Source organism: Neopelma chrysocephalum, unplaced genomic scaffold (assembly GCF_003984885.1).
Source record: "Neopelma chrysocephalum unplaced genomic scaffold, ASM398488v2 Primary Assembly neopelma1_24, whole genome shotgun sequence".
Lineage (NCBI taxonomy): Eukaryota > Metazoa > Chordata > Aves > Passeriformes > Pipridae > Neopelma > Neopelma chrysocephalum.
This window is the reverse complement of record NW_020897693.1, coordinates 43,243,863-43,259,764: the sequence shown is the minus strand read 5'-3', so window position 1 is coordinate 43,259,764 and position 15,902 is coordinate 43,243,863. Positions and strand designations below refer to the sequence as shown.

At 40.2% G+C, this 15,902-nt stretch overlaps 1 protein-coding gene across 1 annotated transcript in view; it reads right to left on the bottom strand.

Annotated features, from left to right (window-relative positions):
* The window catches only part of BDKRB1 (bradykinin receptor B1), a 35,745-nt gene extending 28,518 nt beyond the window's left edge, over nt 1-7,227 (bottom strand). Inside the window, exon 1 of the mRNA XM_027673916.1 lies at nt 7,157-7,227. The gene's annotated coding sequence lies outside the window, so the exon portion shown is untranslated. The remainder of the gene's footprint in view (nt 1-7,156) is intronic.
* Nucleotides 7,228-15,902: the final 8,675 nt, after the last annotated feature.

Here is a 15,902-nt window from a genome sequence, read left to right as displayed (position 1 = left end):
AGCTTGAGAGATGGGCCTGTGAACCTCATAAGGTTCCACAAGGCAGAATGCAGGGTCCTGCACCTGGGTCAGGACAATCCCCATTATCAATACAGGCTGGGGGATGAACAGATTGGGAGCAGCCCTGCCAAGGACTTGGGGGTGCTCGTGGATCAGAGGTTGGACATGACCCAGCAATGTGCACTTGCAGCCCAGAAAGCCAATTGTATCCTGGGCTGCCTCAAAAGGGGAGTGGCCAGAGAGGGAGGTGATTCTGCCTCTCTACTCTGTCACAGTTAATGGATCACGCTTTCTGGTACTTCACACGTATTACGACAGCTACGTAGGAAATATTTTTTGAACTGTTGAGGAGTGGAATTTTCTCTTCCTTTTAAAATGACTATCAAAAAAAGAAAATTTCCAAAGAAACTGATTTTAAAAGAGAGATTTTTCACAAAAGATTTGGGCAATGTAACAGAAAATATTTTGAAGATCTTATTTCTGGTTTTGAGCAAAGGAGAAGATGTACTGACTGCCCACAGCTCAACAGGAGACCCAGATCCACTTTTGCTCTTTTTGGTCAACTAAGAGTTTAATATCTTTACAAAGTGGAGCAGTTCCAGAAAAAAAAGATAGAATGAAGAAGCCCAATTCACTACAGTTTATCCCCCAGGCACTTGCTTAAGAAGGAAGACGTCTCTTTCAAAATCCCTTATCTGTGCTCCCCATTCCCAGGCAGATTTATCCTTTGTGTGTGCATTTGTTCTGTGTTTTGTTTTCTTGCTTTTGTTAAAAATGTCAAGACTCTTTACCAATTTTTCTCTGAAACTGGAATTTTGTCTTCTGACTGACTTTGTTAATTTTGAAAAATGTTGTGATTAAAGTTAATAGTGTCACCTTTGAACTTGTGTACCATCACTTTTGCCACTACTATAGAACATAAAGCGCTGTGTAGAATTGCATGCGACAGTTTTCTGCAGCAGGCAGCAAAGGCTCATGGCAGGATGTCAGGGCAGGAACAAGTGAAGGGGAAATGAGCGGATGTGAGTTCTGGAAGGGAACATAATGCTGCTAAGGAAAACAGAGGAGAAATGCTGCTGCTGGGAAGAAAGGAAGGATGAAGAAGGATAAATGCTGATGTTGGGGTGGAAGGAAGGAAGAAGAGAAAAAGAGGGGTATAATTTCCCAAGAAAGAAAAGGGTTCCAAGCCAAACAACAAATAAGGGTTCCTGCCCAAGTCAGGTATATGCTTTATCTGGAATTTTCCTTTAAAATGTTAGAAAACTTAGATAGTTTACACAGTATGGATCTCTATTTTACCCAACTTCAAAATAGTCCAAAATCTGAAATTGTTTGATTGTTGTGTTTAAAGTCAAACTTCTCTTTGATTTTTTTAGTTATTTGACCTGAGTCCATTTATTCTAAGGCAAACCTTATTAATATGTTCCATGTAACACTTTTTTGAAACCATAGACAAATGTACAGTGGAAACTGCTTAACCTGTCTGCAGTGATACATGATGCAAAGTATAGCAGAATGAAGCTCTAGATGTCTCAGACCGTATAAACTGTGGTATGATTCGAATGCCAATTTGTAGACTAAATGTATTGTGAAGAATACATTGTATTCTACATGTATTGTAGAAGAAAACAAATTGTTGTCTTCTTACATTTCCAAAAAAGACTATTTCCAAAACGTTGCAGGAAACACCTACACAAAGCTGACTGCACTTTGTTACTTTTACTTCCTTCTGTTTCTGGGAAATGTCCCTTTTGCTGAGCCAGCTGACTGTAATTTCTGGGCCATAAGGTGACTCTTTTAATGAAAAAAAAATTTCTGAGAAGAATGATCTAAGCAGAAGGTGAGAGCACACAGTTGTCTTATGTGATCTGCCTGCACATGCTGTTTTTAAAAAAATGCACATTTAATAAATTAAAACTTCTGTGACCAATATCCCAGCCATTCAAGAACTGCATTCATGTCTAATTCATTATGACTACTTTAACCAGGTTGGAATACTATTATTTTGAAAATGAACTTGCAACTCACAGAGGACAAAAAAAAAAATAGAATTAAGCTATTGAGAAAGCTCTTAAGTCTTGAACCAGTGCCCCTGTTCTTGTAAATGGCTATTCCAAATTCTCCATCTTATTTGAGTTTGCTATTTACTGTAAATCTCTACACAGATTGAAGGCTTGGAAGCAGATAACCACATTTACTTGTTTATCTGCCCATGAGTAATAGTCCCAGATCCTCATGACTTGGAAATTTTGGCATTTACTGGAACAAAAAAAAAGATTCTTGCCCAGACAAAGAAAAATAAATAAACAAATGGAACTCTCTTGATCCTAATGGATGGACATATCAGAAACCTCTGATGAAAATATTTGCTGATTGTTTTGTAAAATGCAAAAAATCTGGGAAGAAAGTGGTGAAGGCTCCATGTAGGATTGTCCCCTAGTAATGTGTAGGACAGGCCTGCATGGATAATGTCATTATGCAAAAGGACACTTTTTTACATGTGTTTTACATCTCCAACAAGATGCTAGCAAATCTATATACGTGTTTGTCCATATGGATGCGTATATATGTGTGTGTCTATATATACATCTGTGTGTGTATAGAGAGAGAGGAGATAGAATTTCCGGAAAAGCAATTATTTCCTAGTCACCTTTAGTGCCTCAAAGCATTTGTCTGCCCTTTTGCTGTGTATTCCGGGAGAAAGTGGCTTGTGTGCACTCCCAGCACTAGAAGGACCAGGCACGGTAAGGTGAAGCCAAGGAGAATGGCCATCTGTGAGCTGGTCTTGAGCAGGTAAAACAGGATCCTGCACGAAGAGCATGTGAGAGGGCTCTCCAGAGTACAAACAGTGTCTGGAGGGTTTGTTGTAGGTGACTCAGTCTGAAGAAAAGAAATAAGAAATTCATCCTTGAGCTCAGGTATCACAGACTCAGATGAGACCATTATAATAAATAACCTGATGACACTAGACTTGTTGTAAGATTCACTGGCTGAAGTTTAGCCTTGAACTCAAGATGTACAGTTAAAAGGCTAAAATTTGATTTGGAGCGTATTTTGTGTCACCTATTGTGATAGGTAAGGGAACAGACATGGCATAAGTTTCTTTCTAATCTCCTGATTTCACATCTAGGAAAACAAGCCCTTCACAGACCTTTCCCTCTGGAGAATGAAACCAGAAAAAAAGGATGTGTCAATGAAATGATCGTTAAGCAGGCTAACAGTGAGCAAATCATTCATCTCTGCTGAGATCTGTAAGACCTCATCTGCTATACACTGTTATTACTCTGCTGATGCTGATTTGGATGGCCCTGGGAGCATTCAGTCCAGCTGAGGCTCTAGCCTATGTGGTTAGTTGTACCACTTTTTTATGTTTCTTCATCTGGATGTTTGCCTGGTGTGTTTTTTTCCACAGTCTAGTAGGTAGGACCAGGAGCACTGCTCTGCAGACACTGCCATAATCTGTCTGTGTTACACTGATGACCGGAGGCTTCAGGTATAATCAATGTGCAAAAGTCGTGCAAGCAGAGGGACAAGCTGTGCCTCAAGGAGCTTATAATCTAAACAGAAGCCAAATGTAATACAGAGAGTGTAGAATATAGCTTATTATAGAGAAAGACTGTTGGAGAAAGAGGTGAGAGGTGCACGCAGAGCTGAGAGAAAAGCTACAAACACGTACTGCAATATTTCTGCCTTCCTACTTACCTATTTAAGGATCAGGTCACACCCTTGAATTGTGAGAACGTAAAAGTTGCTTTTTTTTAAAAATGAAACACTTCCTCTTTACTGGCCTGCCCATGCTCTGCAGGCAGCTTACCCTTCACATGAGGAAAGTGGCTTGGGTTTTTGCTGTGCTCCATGTGTTTGTGTAGAGGGATCACATCACCCTTCTGGAAGGGAACCTTTTGTAACCATGACACTTCAGAGCAGCAGCCCTTCAGTCAGTCAGACAGCTGATAGGAAATCTTACAGCCATGGCAAAGGGACAGACCACCTTCAGACATTGGGGTGAGGGTCCCAAAAAGGTTACCTGCAGTGTACTCCCTTCTACCAAAGCAGGAACAATGCAGGAGGAAAAGCACATGTGGCCAGTTCTACCTCTGGGCATGTATGTATAAATTTTGTTAATGTTAAAAAGACCTGAACCACTAATCATAGCTCACTCACCCTTTTTTTGTGGATTTTGACAGTAATCTCAGATAACACAAGTGGGAAAAATGGACTTCATCATTTTGGCAGCTCCGTTCTCTGCAAACTGCCAAAGTCTGAAGTGTGCCTTTGTCTGCAACACTATCACCACTCTGACATACCTTAGCATGCAAAGCTCAGTACTAATGAATCTGCAAACCTGGATGATCAGATTTGTTTACAGGGATCACACAAACCAGCCCAACCCTGCTGAATCAAGTTGAGGAGTTAACATATAGGAGAGTTAAATATAGCACAGCAGCAAAAGTAAGTCAAGTCCACCCTTTCAAGGAATATCGAGAGTCCTGAAGTATTTTGGTGAAATTTGATACAGCAGCTTTGCCACAATGTTTGAATGCTTTGGACTTGCTTATCGTCAGACTGAAGACACATGCTTTCAGAAGGCAGTTTTACTCCCTGTGTTTCTCTGGTCTGTATCCCATTTGCACCTGTTCTCCAGTATTTAACTCCTTAATGGGATGTTGGACCATGACCAGGGACCCTCAGAATCAGTTCATTAACTTTACTTCTAAGCAAATGAGGTGTCACCACCGTGGTGATCACTAGCAGTTACAACTTCATCTGTATGAAGACAACCTGCAGAGCATAAATTCAGTGTTGCTCTGGTGCTCTCATCCTCTGAGCTTTCCCACTGCGGTCGAGCCTACCTACCTCAGGGCTGTGACAGTTCTGGGATGTTTTCCCTCTTAATCCCAGGGGAGAAGCTGATTGAGCCATCTGCCTGCCACCCACTGGGTTTGTGAGTGAGCACCCAAAGACTGCGCTGTAGGGTGTGATTCTTTTCTAGCTACCCACTCACCCAGAGTCACCCTGGTTACAGAGGGCTGGCTAAGGACAGCTTTTGTCTCCACTTCAAAGTTCTCTGTTTCTTTACACCTGTGTGTCAGCCAGGCAGACACAAAACTTTTCAGCTCACTGCGTGAAGTATGCTAAATGCAAGAAGGAAGGAAGATAAACCTTTAGATAAGGGGGAAATGCAGCTGCATGGAACACTGAGAGGGAGTTTTAAAAAAACATGAGGGGCAAGAGAACAAGGCTAATGTGTAATTTTAAAGAAAAGTGAAGGTTTTAGCTAAATGGCATTTTTCTCAGTTTTTTTTTATTTTAACTTCATATTGAGTAGCATTGCTAACAAGTTCAGGTGTACTCTTGTTGATTTGATTACTGAGAGGGAATTTGTTTTGAAATCAAAGCTCTATTTGCTGGTAAGTTTTCCTGGACTTGCAATATGCTCTTTCTTTTTTTTTTCCCCTACTGTAACTTTGGAAACAGGGGAATTTAGGCATCTAAGAGATTTTTACCCCCTTCTTTCCATGAAAACCAGACTATCGAATACTGGCTATTCTTAAACAACAAGTTTTAGGGTCTCCATAATGAATGTGCTAAAATTCTCTCAAATTCCTTTTGTTTTCTTCCTGAGGAAATACTTCAAATATTACCTAGTTATAAGAATTTTTAAAGCTGTTTTCCTGCGCAAGAATGAGATGCTAATTTCAGGAAGCTTAAATTCAGTAGGAAAAGCTGTTCTTTTGTTTGATTGTCAGTACAAAATGTTCAGGTAACTCTGAGTAACTCAATTAGTCTTGTTCTAGCATGCGCTCAGAGGCCCAGTGGAAAACTTGACAAAGATTTTCTGGAGGCGTCTGTGCTCTGGTTATTTCAAGGTCCTAATTAAATTTGGTGTATTTATCCTTTCTCTTTGTGTTTTCACTGTTCATACTGAAAACAAGACAAATATATTTGGAAGTCTACCAATGATCCTGAAGTGCTAAGATGCTTCCTTAATTTTTTTCTTGGTGATTGCACATTCTCAGAGAGCAGCAGGCAAGATAAAAACCATATGACTGATATTTCTCAATATGCTGATACTTCAATACTAGAGACTCAGCTGTAAAAATAGAAGGGTTTTTTTCCCAACGGTTTTCTAGCTTCTTAAGAAAATATGTACAGGTGTTTATGATAAAAGTATACTCTTATCTTAGGAGATGGCATCTGCAAGATTACACACAGCATATAAAAACAAGAATTTTAGTGCCAAACTATTTGAACAATTTTGACTTTATGGCTACTTACTATTATTATGCTAGGACAGCTTCTTAAGATACTGAGTAATGGAAAATGAATAGCTAGAAGTATAACATATATTTCAACTTTTCCTCTTTCTGTTACATGATTCTGATTACAATCCCAGCTCTAAGCTGTTCTTTATGTTTATTGGCATCTTCTAAGTCCTACTGCAATTTTTTATTTGCATAGAGGTGTTAGAAAGAACCTGATAGTGCAGCTTAAAGGTCATCCAAACCTTTGCTTCTTCTTTATAATATAGGTGAAAACTCTAAAGGTTTAGCCTTTGCCATTCGAACCGTGCAGAGACAGGTTAGCAGCATAAGATACACACCCACACACACTCGCACATCCTGCCCAACAAAGTATACAATCAAAATAGTAAATAGAGAAAAAATTATCAGTATGTACAGAAGAGAATTGCCTCTGGTTTCTCTCTACTATTTTGTAGGTAATTTCTTCAGCTGAAAACAAAGTTAGCTGCTTGTACTTTCTGGTTATTGTTGTGTAATGAAAGAAACTGTTCCCATAGTATGATGACAGACATGAAATATTTTCTGGACAGGAGAAATCCTTACTGTCCCATAGCCTGTACACTAGATAGTATCTGTGGGAGGTGAAGCACCCTGTGTTTTTGATACATTGGTAATTTGAAATAAAGCATTTTTCTGTAAACTCTACAGTTATACAAACTCTGACAAGTTATAAAATTACATTAGCAATAATTATTTTTCTCCTCTGTGTTCCCGGAAAAATAACAACATCAGATCTTTTGTCACTGAACCAGAAACATTAAGAATTCAATTAGTGGTTTTCAAGAAGAAAAAAACTACACTGATTTTAATAACAAGAAATTTTCATACATAAGAGAAGTGGAAAAACATACCTTGACTGCAAATTCACTACTAAGCAGATACAAATGAGTGAAGTGCAACACGTCTCTGGGAACAGCCAAGCTCCTTCTGTAGTATGAATGAGTCTAACTTCTGGTTTTACTGCCCCTCCCTGAACATAGCAGACTCATCCCTCTGCTGATGACATCATATTCCTGGATTTTCTCCCATACTGTATTTTAAAAGCAATGTTTATCTACTGTACCCAGTTTGAGACCACTGATATTTTAATATGGGCAGTAAACAACATAAACATGGCTAAAATACTGATGTGCCCCAGTGTGTGTATAAAACAGTCATGTGTTTGCATAACAGCTTCCAGAATTGTGCATGTGCATTTACTTACAAACACGGAGTTCTTATCCTGATTTTGGCAAATGGCATGTACATATTTTATTTTATTGGTGTTAGACACAATCAAGAGCTAAACAAATCAGCTTTTAGGAGGACTTGGATCTTTAAAACAGAAAACATCAAATATCTTATTTACAGTCCAAGATAATTTTTTTCCACAGGAAAAAAGTCACTGTTTGTATTTCTGAAAGACACTGCTCTTCCCCACCCGAAATCACTGACTACTCAATCTGCTGAGAACTAGTACAGAATCCAAGTACCACTTAAAGATTTAAATTGGACCAAAGTTTCTTCAAGTTTATGGATGAAATATCTATGTGAATCAGAATTATAGTCAAAGAGTGAAGCAGATCCTTTTTCTTACTACATTGATTTTTATTCCAGATTTGAGATAATTAACAGAGAACTAATTTTAGACTGTTTGTTAGAGATATAGCTGTTTTTCCTCCAATATTTATGCAATTTTACTGAAATCTGAAATGGTAACCATGGTTGCAGAATTCCTCACAGAGGACATGTTCATTCAGAGAAGAAGTGAACAGAGTAAAGAACAGTCCACTGTCTTAGTTTGCCACAAAATCCTAATTCTGAAAGTGAATGATTCATGAAAAGTATTGGTCTATATTGTGACCAGTAGTATCTACAGGGAAAATATTTGGCTCCCACTCTCCACTGGTTCATCATTTACAGTTCTAGTGCAATACACTCACTTGGTGTGTATTCCAACAGGAATTGCTGCTCTGCTTTTCAGTCATTTTCCTCTTCTTTCTTGGAATCTGTCATAATAGCTGCTCGGTACATTTTCTTTCTTTATTGCAACTAGTTGAGTCATGATCTATTATCAGCAGCACCTTCCCTTGGTCTGTCCCTGCTTTCCCTGCACCAGGTCCGGTTTGATTGTGTAATCTCAAGACTCACAATCTCAAAGATCTTCATTCCACATTTTTCTTTCATTTCTTTTTTTAACTCCTTCTGTACCTGAATAAACATTTTGAGACTATCTCTAGATTTTGCTTTTTTGGTTGGTCATGGATTTAGTATTAAAGGTTAACATAATTTTGCAAATACGGTGCAGCAAAATTCTGCTTAGATTTTAAGACACATTTTATGTGTTCATAAGAGGGACTCCATTGGCTCATTTGTAGTGATGTAATAAAACCCAGCTATAGCCAGATCTACTCAGCTGCACCTGAGGAATGCAGAAAACTTCTGGATGAGCAGGAGAGGAGAACTCTACAGTCTTTTCAGGAGGTTGAGACAGGTGTTGCCAGCAGTCAGTCTGCTATGGAGACTTGCTGAACGGTGAAATAAATGCATGCAGTCATCTTTAAAGCTTTAGAGAGGCAAAGCTCTGCAAAGCAGAAACCATTAGCACTTTAGGGATGTGAGGGAGGTGACAAACACATGAGCCAGGCTTCATGCACAGTTCAGTTACTTGATCATTCAGAATATTTCAGTCAAATTCTCTTCAAATTAAAGTATCACTAAGACAAAGAGTGGGACCTTCAGTATCTTAGCACAAAGCTGGAACAGCTCAAACTCAAGTGAATGAGAGAAATATACCCTATCTTCCCCCCATCATTTTCTGCTTTTGGAAAAAACTATTGTCTGGACAGATGCAAGATGTCACTGCTGAGAAGCATAACCTGTAACTGTGAAAGCTTCCATAGAATTATAAAATATCCTGAGTTGGAAGGGACCCACAAGGATCATCAAGTCCAACTCCTGGCCTTGTGCAGGACACACCAAGAGAGCATTGTCCAAATGCTTCTTGAACTCTGCCAGGCTTGGTGCTGTGACCACTTCCCGAGGGAGTCTGTTCCAGTGCCCAACCACCCTCTGGGTGAAAAACCTTTCACTGATATCCAACCTAAACCTCCCCTGACTCAGCTTCAGGCCATTTCCTCGAGTTCTGTCACTGGTCACAAAGTGAAGAGATCAGTGCCTGCCCCTCACAAGGATTTTGAAGACCTCAGTGAGGTGTCCCCTCAGTCTCCTCCAAGCTTAATAGGCCAAGTGCCCTCAGCCACTCCTCACACAGCTTCTCCTCAAGGCCCTTCACCATATTCATTGCCCTCCTTTGGACATTCTCCAATAGCTTAATATCTTTCCTATATTGTGGTGACCAAAACTGCACGCAGTATTCAAGGTGAGGCTGCCTCAGTACAGAGCAGAGCAGGACAATTCCCTCCCGTGACCAGCTGGCGATGCTTTGCCTGATGCCCCCTAGGGCATGGTTGTCCCTCCTGGCTGTCAGGGCACTGCTGACTCATATTCAACTTGCTACCAACCAGGACCCCCAGGTCCCTTTCCACAGAGCTTCTCTCCAGCCTCTCATTCCCCTGTCTGTATACACATCCAGGATTGCCCCATCCCAGGTGCAGAATCCAACATTTTCCTTTGTTGAACTTTCACTGTTGGTGACTGCCCAGTCCTGTAATTTGTCAAGGTCTCTCTGCAGGGCCTCCCTGCCCTCAAGTGAGTCAACAGCTCCTCGCAATTTAGTCTTGTCACCAAACTTGCTTAGTATCCCTTCCAGTCCTGTGTCCAAGTCATTAATGAAGATGTTGATGAGCACTGGGCCAAGGATGGAGCCCTGTGGAACTCCCCTAGTGACAGGTCACCAGTCTGATGTTACCCCATTCACTGTAATTCACTGTGAGCCAATTGCTCACCCATCACGCAACATGGTTATCCAGCTGTGTGCTAGACATTTTGTCCAGAAGGATCCTGTGAGACACAGTATCGAAAGCTTTGCTGAAATCCAAAAGAGTTACATCTACCAGCTTTCCTAGATAACTAGGTGGGTTACCCTGTTGTAGAAGGAAATCAGGTTCTACAGGCAGGACTTTCCCCTCATGAAGCAGCGCTGGCTGTGATCAATGACTGCATTGTCCTCCAGGTGTTTTTCACTATTTCCCAGAATAATATTTTCCATAATTTTATCAGGCACTAAAGTGAGACTGACAGGCCTGTAGTTTCCAGGCTCTTCTGCATTGAAAACCAGGACAGTGTTCACAAGCTTCCAGTCAGCTAGGACCTCTCTGGATTCACAAGATCAAATCCCAAATATCATTGAGAGAGATTTTGCAATGACATCAGCCAGCACTTTGAGGATTCCTGTATGAATCCCATCAGGCCCCATAGATTCGTAGGAATCCATATGGAATAGCAGATGCTGCACAAGCTGAGGGTCAGCTGGGAGTTGATCATTCTCGCAGTCATGGTCCTCCAGCTCAGGGCACTGAGACCCCCTTGGTCCGTCATCTGTGCTGAAGACAGAGACAAAGAAAGCATTAAACACCTCTGTCTTGCAAAGAAAGCATTAAACACCTCTGTCTTGTCTCTGTCCCTGTTTGTGAGGTGAGTATCCTCATCCTGTAACAGGCCAATGCTTTTTCTACACTGCCTTTTGCCATTAATATTTTGAAAAAAATTTTCTATTGTGCTCCACAGTTTTGGTCAGCCAGCTTTAACTCCAATTAAGCTTTGGCCACACAAATTTTCTCCCTACCATGGCAAGCAGCATCTCTGATTCACCTGTCACCTTACCTTGGGCATACTCTCTGAAGTGGGTTACGTGAAAGCATTAGTGCTCAGTCAACATTTGTCTAGGAAACTGAGAGAGAATGTACGTGTACATTGGACTCTGTTAACTCAAGACAACAAACAGTGATTAAAGAGTAAATATAAGAGGAGAACTGGTTGCCTGGCTAGTTGTTCAGGACAGCACTTTCTGGGAGAGAAAGATCTTACCATATGATTTTACTTATTGATTACTGACCTTTTCCAAGTATGTTTCACTCTTTTCTGCCCTACTGGAAAGCTACAGCTGAGTTTGCATTCCATGTCTGGGAAAAGGAAGCGGTCCTTGGCTTTTTGGCAGGTACCTAAATCTTTTATTGTTTGTGTTTAAGCAGGAGTCCCTGTGTGAACAGGTGACTTGCACTACTGACCATGCAAGTGATAGAAGATACACTCAGATGAAAGGCAACTCGTAAAGTACTTTTGTGTGTACATGCTGATCAGTCTCCTAGAAGAAGCTTTTCTTGCAGCTGAATCTGTGTATCTACTTCCTCTACAAACTCAGTGTTTTTTCAAGACTCACTAATTAAAATCAGCAACTGAAGATATTTGAGAACTTTCTCTAAATAGGATGGTGGTTAATTTCCTTTTCCTTGCCCTGAACTAATCTGATCCTCCTAAATATATTGTGTCTGGTTAGTTTTGTCAGTTCTGAGGGTTTTGCATTGTCACTGAGCCTTAGCTTCTTGGCAGGTGTTCTGGTTTAAACAACCACCCATTTTGGTCAGTTACAATCTTCTAGAATGAGAAGAGCTTCTTTGTCTTCTGTGTGTTGCTGGGCATTCAACCCAAATGTGTTGCATTTATTTTAAAACCTCTTCTCACTAATTCATAAAGATATGTTCTTTTCTTTCTACAATTTAAGAATTTTGGTACTTTCTTTTTCTTACTGTGAGGAGGGGTAAAGTTAATCAGGATCTAGAAAGTGTATGAGCTGTTGAAGGACTCTACAATGGGTTCAGTTCTGAAAGACCTCTAAGGAGACAAAGGTTGACTAGAGATGCACAGAATGTCAACAGAGAAGCAAAGACAATGCTGATGGAAATATTTGCATCTTACTTACAAGGGGAAAACCCCTTTTGTTTAAAAACTGGATCCTCTATACATGATATCGTAGAGGTACACACTCAGAATCAAACTTCTTTACTTCCGTGCAAGGGGCAGCATTCATCTTTGGAAGACGCCATGTGGATCTCAAGCTATCCTTTGCAAGCATATAAAGAAAACCAAAGGGAGCAATGAATGCTGTGGTGCCCTTCCAGCAGTAAAACTATCCTTAGATGAGTATCCAGTAGTTGACTTTGTTGGATGAGATGAAGGAAATTACACTAGAATGAACAGAGAAGGCAACGAACCCTGCTTTTCTGTACCTTTGATAGGTCTGCTCGGACTGTACCAGGAAATGCTGTTGGGATGAGAATACCCATCTGTAAGATGTGGAAACAGTGATTTTTATCTGTACATCCAGAAGTATTGGAGGGAATATTACTGTGACTGCAACACTTGGCCTTGTTTCTTCTCTAGCACTGATCACAGTTTGGCTGCACCTCCAAGGATTACCCTCACAAGGAGCTGGCAGTCTCGCCTTATCCTCATGGTAATGCCAGGCGTATCTCTGCTACTGAGTGGTAACTCTACAGCTCTTCATCCAATTTACAAACAAACAGCATCAGAATTACATCTCCTTCCTTGTTCCCAAACAGTTCTATCTCACCAAGCTTCTCCCAGAGGTGCCATTGCACTCTAATGAATGGGATTCGCTCTGACATACAGTGCCACAGGGTGTTATGGTTCAGGTTATTCATTTTCTGCTGTTTTGCGTCAAATGTTTTTCCTTCTTTTTTTTCTAGACAACAGGTGGGACTAATTGCACCATTTAGCACCAGGAGAAAGATTAATCCCCCCTTAAAAACAAACAATAAAAAAACCCCAAACTGAAATACTGGATTGTGCTTCTATCTTCACAGTTACTGAAATCCTGTGAACAATGTTACAGATGTACCTCAAATTAAGTTCCCCCACTCAGGAAGGAAATTTGCTGTTTCTCCTCATTAAAATCAGACTCCTTTTCATTATTATTGGAAGTGCTAAGATTTGTGAGTTCCTCTGTATCCTGACAGAACTTCGCAAAAAAAAACTTCGTATGCTGCTGTCTATATCTAACCCTGCAAGAGTAGAAGTTGTGTTGTACAAGCTAAGCAAACATCCTATTTCTAAAATATCTTTTGGATCGAATATGCCCAAATTAACTGTTGTAATTCAACACTAGGTCACTTTCAACTAGAGATTAAGGAGACTTTTATTCTCCGGGTGTCTCCTCAGTTTCACTGGGCTTTGTTAAAATTGCTAATGCAAGCTGTTCTCTTCCTGAGTTGCTCAAGCAAATGTTTGCCGCTTCATTTTTGAGGTATTTTGTGCTAGTCCATTAAGTTATACTAAGAGAGACATAATGTAAACATGGGAACCATGGTCTCTTTAGTGCATGATTATGAAGTGCAGGAATAACCATTTAAGATAGCTGGTAAGAGTTGTGTCTGTCACAATGGCTGTGGTAATAGCAGTATTTATGAGTGCCCAAACATGAGGACAGGGAGGCCAGCTGTGTGATTTGCCCTTTACTAACAGAAAGTGTAGCAGTGAAGCAGTGTGGCACTGTAGAGACTGTCAGAATTTGGCAATTTGGTAAGGAAAGAATAAGAGAGCTGTGTCCCCTATGATTCTTTGTAGCTTGCCTTCCCTACGAGTTGCAATGGATGGATGAAAAAGTCTTGTTCTCATAGGCCTAAATAGCAGTGTGGAGTATTTTCTGCACAAACTCAAATAGCCTGTGTTTTCTGTGAAAATCAGCCAAAACAAAGACTGCAATGATTGCAGTTGGGATGCTGTGATGGTTGGTCTGTTTATATTTTATTTATTATTTTTATTTTAAAAAGAAAAGCTAATGGATTTCCAGTCAAAAGCAGCATATACCTCAGGGAACAATACATGCTGTTTATGCCTGGCTCTTGTATTGTTTATATGAAAATTCTACTGACTTCCCAGATTTGGTGAACTGCAGCCTAGTAGGATAATGCAGATGCCCAGGGCAGTCTTTATAGACATTGATGCCTTAGAATTTTTAGGATTTTTAGGTTTTTGTAGATTTTAATGTAGCTGGAGTTTTCCTTCTTTTTAGACTGTTACTTTCTCAGAGTTTGTGTGTCATATTCCTGAAGCTTTGGTTTGACCGTCTTTTCAAGGCAATAGACTTTTAGCAAGAACCTTCCATTGGGATGTGCACCTGGACTGGAATAACAAGATATATGGTAGACAAAACAAGACAGAAGGCTCAAGGCCCTTGGAGGGGTGCCAGTGAGGCAGTTCTAAGGGTGGTACCCGGGCACCCTTAGGGGTAGGGGTAGGGGTCTTAGGATTGAATGTCCCCACTAGATATGATAATTAGTGGAAGATATAAAAGTGTAAGAATTCTGTATGCAGGCACATGCCTTCATACTCTGTGGCCAGAAAGCCTTCATTAGAAGAGCTGCTCTCTATCTTATCTATACTAAATTTGTCTGGAGAGTCTTTTTCTCTCTATTTTTTTAGGCAACAACATTCAGGTCCATACATATTGATCTTAAGGGAGGTTAAGATTTAGATACAAATATTCTAACCCAAGTTTATCTGGACTTTGAAGGCAGTTGATGTGTTTGTAGTATACACCTTAAAATAGCTGGCAATTTGATTTTGTAACTTTCCATGTATGCCTTTATTCTGATGGTGTGCTCATCAGCACATATGTAGTGTTGTCTTATCATGGCATTGTTTTGCTGACTGGGGGGCACTGTAATGATGATCAGTGCAGTCTACTGAACTTCTTTGCACTGTCACACACTGATCAATCAAGGGGATAAAAGGAAACAGCTCCTTTTGTTGTCTCTTTCTTATTAGCTGCATTTAAATGGCACAGTCTCAAGCTGAAATTTTGAGATCTACTACAGTTCCAAACAATCTGACTACACCCAGGAGCTGTTTGTGTTAGCCTCAGAATGTGCTTCTTCAGCCTTTTATGAGTGTGAACTACTTACATTTTTATTTTAGTATTACTTTAAAAAGTATGGTGCCTCTTATTGGAAAAGGAAAACTCATGACCTTATCGACTTCCTTTTTTAAAAAGAGACATAGCTTTCTGTATGGAGAGAAATTACAGGACCAACTGTGCTATTGGAATTTTCCTCTATGCTTTTTCCCACAAGGTGTTATGTGCTGTTTGTGTTGGATTTGTCCAAACACCTACGAAGTGTTAACACAAACCATGAATTGTAGGGGAAGGGATGGGTCTAATTTTATAACACTTTCAATACAGTTCGCTTAGTAGAGTATTTTGAAATTGATCCAAAAGTGCTTTCCTGCAAGTGTGCTACTGATAATGCTGAAATCAAGTGTGGAAAACAGAAACTTTGATTGGGCACTTGGTGAGCCAGAAAAGTGAAAGGGAAGTTTGCTCTTGCCAGCAAAGTGGTGTCAAGGGCTCAGGGACTCAGGCAATAAGCTTACCCAGGCCCTGTATGCAGGGAACAAAGGAGCAAACGGTTTGGACCTCTTCTGTGTTAGTATATGCAATGAAAATAAAACAGAAGTGGCCACCATAATTTAGGAAAATCTGAACTATCTTTCTAAAGATACAGAAGGCAAAGATTTGCTGATCATAGTAACTAAATCCTTAAAGTAGTTCTGCAGCTTCAATAAGAAAATTTTAATCCTTGTAAACTTCTTATAGTGACAATTGGCTGACAGGGACTAATTCCTGCTACAAATTGT